Raw genomic sequence first — 10,736 nt, forward strand, 5'->3', positions numbered from 1 at the left:
AGCGGGCCAATGGGGCCTCGGCGGAGGCCTCGGAGCCTTGGGGAACCGCTTCGGCGGAGCCTGGTCCGGGAGCAGGAGGTGGGGGCCTGCTCAATACGGCCAGGTTCCGCTGGAAGGACCTGGAGGACGGACCCCCCTTTATGGATCGGGTACCGTTCATCCGGGAGGTTCTCTTTGAGGCTCTGGGGCTGACGCCGGGGGACCTCATTTGTGCCCAGCGCAACGGGCCCCAGGGGTTTTTCAACGTCACCCTCTCCTCGACGGGGGTGTATCGGCGAGTGCTCGAGCAGAGGGTGCAACTGCGGAGCCACCCTGAGGGCCGGTGGTACGAGGTTGAACCTCTGTGGGATGGAGCTAGGAAACTGGTGACCACTCACATGTTCAACCCCCACGTACCCTCGGATCGTATCCGCAGGTTCCTCCAGGGCTATGGTGAGGTGCATCCGGGGGAGAGATATGTCCGGGATGAGCTGGGCATCTGGAATGGGCGCCGCCAATTCATGGTGACTTTTAAAGAAGACGGAGATGGGGGATGGGTGCACCCCCCGGCCCTCTTCCTCCTTGACGGTAACCGGGGGTACCTGTACTACAGGGATCAGCCGGCCTTCTGTCGGGGCTGCCGGAGACACGGACATAAGGTGGAGGAGTGCCAGGACCTGCGATGTTTGAACTGTTTGGCGCCTGGACATATGGCCCGGGATTGCAAAGGTCCACGGAGATGCAGGCTCTGTTGGAGTGAGGAGCATGTAGCCCGTTCCTGTCCTCTCCATCTGCGGACTTATGCGGCGGCGGTGTCTGGGAGTAGGAAGAGTGGAGCTGGGGCTTTATCCAAGGGAGATCCGGTGGGGGAGCCTAAACCTGGAAAGGCGGCGGCGAGGAAGGGCCTGGAGGTTGGGAAGGCCTCTGATCAGATGCCTCCTCCCTTGGGAAGTGGACTTGGCAATCCCGGTCGGTCTGGTGGGGCGGCCCCGGCAGAGCCACCCGTGAGTTCTAGGAAGAGGGTGAGAGCCGGCACAGGTGCCCCCGGTGATGTGGGATCAGTAGTCAAGGGGAAGAGGGCGGCTCCGGTAGAGGAGGCGGCGCCCAGTGCCCCCCTGTCTGCTAGTACCCCCAGAAAACTGGTCAAGCCCAGTGTGGTTTATCTGGGGACAATAAGTGAGACCACCGAGTCGACGGAGACGACAGAGACCACAACCGCTACCGAACAGTCCACACGTGGGGGAGAGGACACGGAGGAGACTGGGGACATGGATGCTGGTTTGCGGGGTCTCGTTAGTCTGGGAGATGAGCTGGCAGGGGGGCTATATTTTTAGTTTTAATGGGTTTTAGGTTTTAATTGTTTTAAATCGCGTTTAGCTCGTATCAGGAGGCCGAGAAGCGATTTTTATTCACATGGACTTTGAGAACTATTTTACAAATACCAGTGAATGTTGAATTATTGAGTGTTATCTTATTGTTTTAGTTTGATATTTAAGGAAAGTTTGTTCATGCCTGTTGTATGGTTGTATGGTCTTTTGAAGATGAATAAACGGTAAAAAAAAAAAAAAAAAATCTGTTCTTATCAGTTTAATATCTGATACGTCCCCTATACGGGGACTTCATATTAAACGGATTTTTAGAACAGGGAGGCGAAACAGGGGCTTGCCCCGTTCGCCCCACGCATCGGCCTGGTATTGCAGTGCCTCCGGGAACGGTGCACCTTCTTAATCCTGCGTCAAAGAAAGAGAACGCAAGTAGAACGGGACGGACGGACCCCTTTCCGCGGTTTTGCGGTTTTCCCGCCTTTTTTGTTCTTTTTTTTTTTTTTTTTTTTTTTTTTTTTTGGGTGCACATTTTCTTTTCAAATACTGTGTGTGTGTGTGTGTGTGTGTGTGTGTGTTTTTCTCTATCTCTCTCTCTCGCCTTTAGGCTGCTGCTGCTGCTGCTGCTGCTGCTGCTGCTGCTGCTGCTGCTGCTCCACCACCAGCACCACCACCACCACCCCTCCCTCCATCGGATGCCTCCAGCTAGCGTAGATAGCCTTAGCCTTCCAGGCTCCGCCTCCTCCTACCGCGAACAAACTCGCTAGGCTTTGGTCAGACGTAGTCGGGTTCCCGGGCGTTTGCGGCCATGTCTCTGGTTTCTCTTCATTCCCGCATAAATCTTTCGCCTTTTACTAAAGATTTCCGTGGAGAGGAATATCGAAGAGTCCAATTGATTTTTTGAAAGCTTTGCTGTTGCAGAGCTGCACGCAACACACGTTGTCAAAGTTCAATGAGAGAGAGTGGAAGTAGAGAGCAGCTCAGCACAGCACAGCCCAGCACAGCACAGAGCAGCTCCTGGTGGGTGGGGTCCGTCCCTTCCGTCGGTTCGGGCACACTTTCGTCTGCCCGCGCGCCACGGTGCAACCCACCGCGCCCGTCGGGCCGGTCCTCCGGCCGGCGCGTTCTTCGGGTTATCGCTTCTCGGCCTTTTGGCTAAGATCAAGTGTATTATCAGTGGATTTTTACTACGGATTTACACGGATTTTACGCTGAAGAGAATTGCTGCGCTTGGGCTTTTTTTATAGCTTTTAGCGAGGCCAAGGGTGATCCCAGGTGCAGATCCGGGAGGCTTGTCCTCCGTTTCCGCATGTGATCCCTTGGTCTCTTTTATTGTTTTATTTGATTTTTAGAATTTTAGGGTGTTTTTTAATTTTATTTTAAGCCCCAGCTCATCCCACCGACAGGAGGACGCCGTACTCAACTCGGCCAGCAGAGGGAGGACCTCCCAGGACCAGAGAGGCTGCCGGCGTGGGGGACCAGGCGCTTCCTCGGCTCCAGGACCGGCCAGAAATGGCCACAGCCGATGCAGGGATGGCTCCTCGCAGCACGGCGCAGGCTGCTGAGGCCCCGGCCAAGACCCCGACCGCCGGCAGGGCCTCCCTGGCGGAGCCGGGCCTGAGGGCAGGCAACGGCCTGCTCAATACGGCCCGCTTCCGCTGGAGGGACCCGCAGGATGGGACCTGCTTTACGGAGCGGGTCCTCTTCATACGGGAGGTCCTGTTCGGCGGTTTCGGGCTCGATCCCGGGGCACTCATTTGCGCTCAGCGCAATGGTGCCCAGAAATACTTCGATGTCACGTTTGCGAGCGATGCCATCTATCGGAGGGTCCTGGAGCTGGGGGATGGGATGGGTGGCCATCCGGTCGGGAAGGACTTTGTCCTTGAGCCCTTGTGGGACGGTGACCGGCGGATGGTCACCATCCATTTCTTTAATCCCCACGTTTCGGCGGCCGAGGTCCGCAGGTTTCTGTCCAAGTATGGGGAGGTCCTCCCAAGCGAGAGAATGGTGAGGGATGAGCTGGGGATCTGGAACGGGTGCCGTCAGTTCCTCATGAAGTTTGGAAGGAACAGCGAGGGACAGGAGAGGTACCCCCCCGCATATTTCACATATGCTGGGAATCGGGGGTACCTATTCTTCAGGGGGCAGCCTGCCTTCTGCAGGGGGTGCCAGCGCTACGGACACCTGGCCGAGGGGTGTCAGGATTGTGTCTGCAGGAATTGCCTGGGGCCGGGCCATCAGGCAAAAGATTGCAAGAACCCCCGCCGGTGTAAGGCTTGCAGGGGGGAGGGACATATGGCGCACTCCTGCCCCGGACGGGCCCAGTCTTATGCCACGGTGTTGGCAAGGGGCGGGAGTGCGGCCTTACAGCCCAGTAATCCCGGGGGGGAGGGACTGGTAACAAATAAGGACGCTCCCCCCCCGGGAGATAACGAGGAGAACATTACCCCCCCTGCCACCCTAGGGACAGCGCCGACATCACCATCATCATTATCCTCATCATCGGCGGGGGAGGAGGACCCGGCCCCGGGCCAGACCCCTCGGTCCAAAGGGGCACCCCCTGCTCCTCTTGGCAAGGCCAAGAGGAAGAGGAAGCAGGCCTTGCAAGAACAGGACAAGAGGATGAAGGCGGGCTCCCCCTTAATGGCGACGCCTGTCGAGGAGTCCCCCCGGCCCACAGACCCCTCCCTGCTCGCCAAGCCGGGTGGCCCGGATGAGAACACGCTCTCGCCACCATTGAATTATGGCGGCAGGGAGGGGTCTCCGAATGAGACTCCCTATGCCGGTGACGGCATGTACGAAGCAGGGAAGGGGGACTCCTTGTTTTAGTGTTTTAGGGATTTTTTACTGTTTTAACGAGCCGTCTCTTTCCTTCTTCTTAATATGGCAGATCTTACTATTTTAACAACTAATGTCAGAGGACTGCAAAACGCGGAAAAGAGAGCAGCAGTGTTCCAGTGTTTGGCATCGTCCCCTTCAGCAATCTGTTGTTTGCAAGAGGTTCACCTGAGGGATCGGAGGGACGAGGCTATGTTCGCTCATCAATGGAAAAAAGGTAAAGCCTACTGGAGCGTGGGTGGCGTCCGCTCTTCGGGGGTGGGGATCCTGTTGGGGGACCCCACTTTCGAGAAGGTGAGCGCCTTTGACATCGTGCCGGGAAGGGCGATGGGGGTGGACGCCACCTGGAGAGGCCAACACCTTCGGGTACTTTGTGCCTACGCTCCGGTAGAGGCCTCGTCCCGAATTGCATTTTTTGACGCACTGGTCCCGTCCTGTGTCACACATAGACACCTTTTTTTGGCAGGTGATTTTAATGTCTTCTTGGAAGGGAGAGCGGATGTCAGCCGGAAGCATTTTCAAAAGCTGCTGAGCGATTTCAGTCTCTCTGACGCTTTTAAAAAATGCAACCCCAGAGATCCGGGCCACACCTGGCATAACAGTCGAGGGGCAACAAGCCGTTTAGATTATATCTTGGCGTCACCCTCCGTGACTTTTAAGACAGCCTCCTTGACCCCACGCTGGTACTCTGACCATTTGGTGTTGGAGGCCAGTGCTTCCATTAACGCGCCTGCAGTGGGCAGGGGTTATTGGAAGCTTAACGTGCAGGTCTTGGAGGAAGCAGAGTTCCAATCTCTGTACCGAGACCACTTTGCAGCCTGGCGAGGCTGTAAGGATGGTTATGTCTCTCCCGCGGCATGGTGGGAGCACGTGAAAGAGTGGACCCGTGCTCTGATAACCCACTACTGCCTCCGGCGCAAGGCCGAAAGGCTGGGTCGAGTCCGGGATGTGGAGAGGCAACTAAAAAGAGAATACGCTGATCGGAATAACGGAGGGGAGCTGGACCTCGTTAGAGTGCAGGCCCTTAAAGACGAACTCAGGGTTCTGCACGAGAGGTCCGCGGCAGCCCTCCTGTTTCATGCCAGGATGCAGCAGGCAGAGGAGGATGAGCGCTGCACCGCGTCGTTTTTTCAAAGGGTCCGGCAGGCTCGTGAAGAGCGATGTTTTACATCGTTCAGAGACTCGGAAGGCCACACCTGTTCGGACCCGGCCCGGATGATGGAGGTTGCAAAAGAATTTTATAATAAACTTTTTAACAAAAGGACCACTAACTTTGAAGTAGGGGAGCAGTTTATAAAACATCTTAAGGTTTGCCTTCCGAGCACCGCCCGGGACAGCTTAGAGGCCCCCTTTACTCTGGCAGAGTTAACGGGGGTACTTGGCAAAATGAACCGGCGTAAGGTCCCTGGCCTGGATGGACTCCCTGTGGAGTTTTACTCCACATTTTGGGATGTCCTAGGGCCGGAGATCGTGGAGGTAGCCGAGGATGTGCACCGGCAGGGTTTGCTCACTGAGAGCATGCGGTCCGGGGTACTCTCCTTATTGTACAAGAAGGGCGATCCTACAGATCTCGCCAATTGGAGGCCCCTGACCATGCTTTGCGTAGATGTAAAAATCTTCGCAAAGGCCCTGACCGAACGACTGAAAAAAGCCATGTCACTCTTGGTTCACGGCGACCAGACCTGCGGGGTCCCAGGGAGATCGGCTACCTGGAACCTCCATTTGATCAGGGATGCCATCTCCTGGGTAGAGGACAGAAATGTCCCTCTGGCGCTGGTGAGCTTAGACCAGGAGAAGGCGTTCGACCGGGTGGACCACCGCTTCCTGGAGAGGGTGTTGATTAAGCTAGGGTTCGGGCCCTTTTTCATGAGGTGGTTTCAGACATTGTACGCTGGGGTGGGAAGCCGTGTCTCCATCAACGGTCACCTCAGCGAACTGGTCCCGCAAGTGAGTGGAGTGAGACAGGGGTGTCCTCTTTCTCCCCTGCTCTACGCGCTCTATATAGAGCCACTTGCGGCCGCCATAAGGGCCCACCCGGAAATAGACGGTCTCCCCCTCCCGGGGGGCGGAGGTGCTGTGGTAAAGCTGGCCCAGTATGCGGACGACACTACGTTGTTCGTGTGCTCGGACCAGTCGCTCAGGCACGCCTTGGACATGGTGCGGTCGTTCGGAGAAGCTTCCGGTGCCGCATTAAACCTCGGCAAGTCGGTTGCCAAGTACTTCGGCTGCTGGAGGCACAGGAGGGACATCGCTGGTGGGCTTGCCCTCAGTGATGGACCCCTGAAGATATTGGGGGTCCACTTCACTTCTGAAGGGGCTGCCCGGGTAAACTGGGCAGAGCGATTAGCTCTTGCCCGGAAAAAGTTGGGGCTGTGGAAGTCCAGGTCCCTGTCCTTCCTAGGGAAGGTACTAGCATTGAAGGCCGATGTGCTTCCCTCACTGCTCTACTTGGCTCATGTATACCCAATGCCCCGCTCGATGCGGCGGGGCTTGACAAAGGACGTTTTTAATCTCGTCTGGGGGGGCAAGTATGAGTATGTGAGGAGGGAAGTTATGTACCTGGGAAAGGACAAGGGTGGGAGGGATGTCCCTGACTTCCCTCTCAAGTTGGACTGCCTGTTCTTTGCACAGCTCTGTGCACGGTTAGCTGCTCCCCTCGAGCACCCCCATCAGTATTTTATTCGGTTGTGGCTGTCCTGGCCATTACGTAAGGTTGTGCGCACGTGGTCTAACTCCGGCCCCAAGGCTGAGACGCTGCCGGAGCACTTTGACCATATGGTACGGTGGAGCAAGTCGCTTCCGGCGGGTCTGCGGCCCGAGTCCCTTGCCAAGCACAGGTTACTGTACAAGACTGTGCTTGAGGCACGGGGGACTCGCGCAGTTGTGGGCCTGGAGGAGGACACATGGTCCAGAGTACAGCCCAAAGGTTTAGACAACCGGCTGCAGGACCTGAATTGGCGCTGCATACATGGGAAGTTGCCAGTCAGGGATGTCCTGTACAGGCACGGGCTCACCAGGCACCCTCGCTGCCCAAGGCCCAACTGTGCCGAGGAGGAAACTCTTCGGCATGTGTTTTGGGACTGTGGGTATGCGCGGGATGTCTGGGGTAAAGTAGCCGACCTGTGCAGGACATTAGACCCGCAGTTTCAGTTGACCTATAATAAGGTCACATGGGGGTGGCCCCAGGATACCAGGCCATCCTTCGCGCCCCGGATGTGGGAGCTGGTGAGCATCACCAAAAAACATCTTTGGAATGCGAGGACCAGCCTCATCCGAAAAGGGACGCGCCTGGATACCTGGGGGTTGATACAAAAGGTACGTGGTGATTTGAGATTTAGGATGGAGCATGACGTCATCCGGTGGGGCTACCACGCGGCGAAGGAGAGGTGGAAGGGCCTCTTCGAGCTGTAGGCCCCCCGGCGTCTATATAGGGTTTTAGTTTCAAACGGTTTTATATTTAGCTGAGACTCTGCTCCATCCGGTGGTCCCAACGGACCACCGTGTTTTATTGGTTTTTAGCCACCATGGTAGCTTAGATAGATTAAAACTTTGTTTTAGATAGAATTGTATGTCTGTTTTAACTAATAAGTGTGTGTTTTTGTTTGGTTTTTATTATGCAAAGCACTTAACTAACAAAATTAACATTGTTTTAGCACTTATTGTTTTAGTGTGGGTTTTTACTGTTGTGTGTTTTACCCTGTTTTAACTAACATTAGGCATACGTTTTAACTTGGACATTGTTTTATTTCTACCATGGTGGCTTAGCTCTTAGGTCTGTTCTTATTTCTGTCTTTTACTGAGCGGCCGTTTTAACAGTTTTAGTTGTTTTACTCGGTTGCCCAGGCGCAGCCGGGCCGAGGAGCGATCTTTTATGGACATTTTACCACGGACTTTTTTATACGGACTTTTATGTATATGCCCCCCGTGTAATTGGTACACGGGGGGTCGTGGTATTTTAATGTCCTACTTTCTTAAAATTGTTGAATTTTAATGTATGTTGTATTTTATTACTGATGATGTATTTTATATTGTAATGATTTATTGAATTTAATAAATCTGGAAATAAAAAAAAAAAAAAATCTGTTCTTATGGACGGGTGCGAAATTGATATGCCAGAAGGTTGCAAGTTTTAAGACGTGATTTTAATTGTGTTTTATTCTCTTGGTTTTAGGCCCAGCCCACCCGGACTGCAGGAGGCGGAGTTTCCCCCGGAGCACCACGACTGAGGAACCACGACTGGAGGACCTGTGGAGGATCTCTGCTCGGGACTCGGCTGGAGGAGTGGGATGGCGGCTGGAGGACCTCGGGGACCGGAGCGAGCCAATGGGGCCTCGGCGGAGGCCTCAGACCCCTGGGGGACTGCTTCGGTGGAGCCTGGTTCGGGAGCAGGAGGAGGGAGCCTGCTCGATACGGCCAGGTTCCGCTGGAGGGACCAGGAGGACGGACCCCCCTTTATGGATCGGGTTCCGTTTATCCGGGATGTCCTCTTCGGGGTTCTGGGGCTGACGCCGGAGGACCTCATCTGTGCTCAGCGCAACGGGCCCCGGGGGTTCTTTGATGTCACCTTCTCCTCGACAAGGGTGTATCGGCGAGTGCTCGAGCAGCGGGTGCAACTGAGGAGTCACCCGGAGGGCCGGTGGTTCGAGGTTGAACCTCTGTGGGATGGAGCCAGGAAACTGGTGACCACCCACATGTTCAACCCACATGTGCCCACGGATCATATCCGCAGATTTCTCCAGATCTATGGTGAGGTGCATCCGGGGGAGAGATATGTCCGGGATGAGCTGGGTATCTGGAATGGGCGCCGCCAATTTATGATGACTTTTAAGGAAGCAGGGGACGGGGGGTGGGTGCACCCCCCAGCTCGCTTCCTACTTGGAGGCAACCGGGGGTACCTGTATTACAGGGATCAACCGGCCTTCTGTCGGGGCTGCCAAGGTCATGGGCACAAGGTGGAAGATTGTCAAAACCTGAGGTGCCTGAACTGTTTGGAAACCGGACATATGGCCCGGGACTGTCAGGGCCCACGGAGGTGCAGGATTTGTTGGGGTGAGGGGCATCTGGCCCGTTCCTGCCCCAGCCAACAGAGGACTTATGCTGCGGCGGTGGTTGGGAGCGGGAGGGGAGGACCTGTGGCCCCATTTAAAGGAGTTCCGGTGGGGGAGCCTAAGCCTAAGCCAGGGAAGGTGAGGGCTGGAGAGGTGGAGGCAAAGGTTCCCGAGTGTATGCCCCCCCCTTCGGGAGATGGACCCAGAAGGTCCGGGCAATCCGGTGATGCGGCCTCGACGGAGATATCGACGACCTCGAGGAAGAGGGTGAGGGCTGGTACAGGTACCCCCGGTGATATTGGACCAGCAGCCAAGGGGAAGAGGGCGGTCCCGATTAAGGAGGCGGCGCCCTGTGTCCCCCTGCTGGCAAGTACCCCCAGGAAAGTGTCGAAGCCTAGTGTGGTCTATTTGGGTACTATTAGTGAGACCACCGCGACTGGCGAGACCACTAGGGATGGTACAACGGAGGATACTGGAGAAATGGACGCCGGAATGCGAGGTCTGGTTAGCCTGGGGGACGAGCTGGCAGGGGGACTATATTTTTAGTTTTATTGTTTTTAGTTTTTAGTGGTTTTAAATCATGTTTTAACTCGTATTGTCAGAGGCCGAGAAGCGAATTTTAATGGACTTTATGAGATGGTACGAACATGGATGTGGACTGTTATGTATCACCATTTAATGGATTGTTCAGTATTGGTTTTATGTATAATGAATGTTATTTTATGATGGTTTATTCATTGTGATGTAATGTATGTATCGAGAACTGTGAATCAGTTCCGGTTATTTTCTGTATTTGTTGAAATGGATGAATAAATGGAAAAAAAAAAAAAAAAAATCTGTTCTTATGGACGGATACGAAATTGATAGCTAGAAGGTTGCGAGTTTTAGACGTGATTTTAATCGTGTTTTATGCTTTGTTTTTAGGCCCAGCCCACCCGGATTGAAGAAGGCGGAGCTTCTCTGGAGCACCTGGACGATTGGAGGAAAGGACGGCTGGAGGACCTGCGGAGGAACCCTGCTCTGGACTCGGCTGGAGGAGGGTGGATGGCGGCTGGAGGACCTCTGGGACCGGAGCGGGCCAATGGGACCTCGGCGGAGGCCTCGGAGCCCTGGGGGACTGCTTCGGCGGGACCTGGTTCGGGAGCAGGAGGTGGTGGCCTGCTCGATACGGCCAGGTTCCGCTGGAGGAACCCGGAGGAGGAGCCCCCCTTTATGGAGTGGGTTCCTTTTATCCGGGAAGTCCTCTTTGGTGCTCTGGGGCTGACACCGGGGGATCTCATTTGTGCCCAGCGCAACGGGCCCATGAGGTTTTTCGACGTCACGCTCTCCTCTACGGGGGTGTATCGGCGAGTTCTTGGGCAGAGGGCGGAATTACAGCACCACCCTGTGGGTCGACAATTTGAGGTTGAACCACTGTGGGATGGTAACAGGAGGTTGGTTACCACCCACATGTTCAACCCGCATGTCCCCACGGATCTTATCCGCAGGTTCCTCCAGCGTTATGGAGAGGTGTGTCCGGGGGAGAAGTATGTCCGGGATGAGCTGGGAA

At 55.2% G+C, this 10,736-nt stretch overlaps 2 non-coding genes and 1 pseudogene across 2 annotated transcripts; all 3 read left to right on the forward strand.

Moving 5' to 3' along the window:
• The first annotated feature begins 1,506 nt into the window (after window positions 1-1,506).
• On the forward strand, window positions 1,507-1,704 carry LOC118242784. Its single transcript, XR_004777037.1, has one exon. It is a non-coding gene; the product is annotated as a U2 spliceosomal RNA (small nuclear RNA).
• Window positions 1,705-2,110: 406 nt separating this feature from the next.
• LOC118242803 lies at window positions 2,111-2,226 on the forward strand. The gene has a single exon (XR_004777049.1). It is a non-coding gene; the product is annotated as a U5 spliceosomal RNA (small nuclear RNA).
• Window positions 2,227-2,436: 210 nt separating this feature from the next.
• LOC118242796 lies at window positions 2,437-2,606 on the forward strand (annotated as a pseudogene).
• Window positions 2,607-10,736: the final 8,130 nt, after the last annotated feature.

Source organism: Electrophorus electricus, chromosome 16 (genome assembly GCF_013358815.1).
Source record: "Electrophorus electricus isolate fEleEle1 chromosome 16, fEleEle1.pri, whole genome shotgun sequence".
NCBI lineage: Eukaryota > Metazoa > Chordata > Actinopteri > Gymnotiformes > Gymnotidae > Electrophorus > Electrophorus electricus.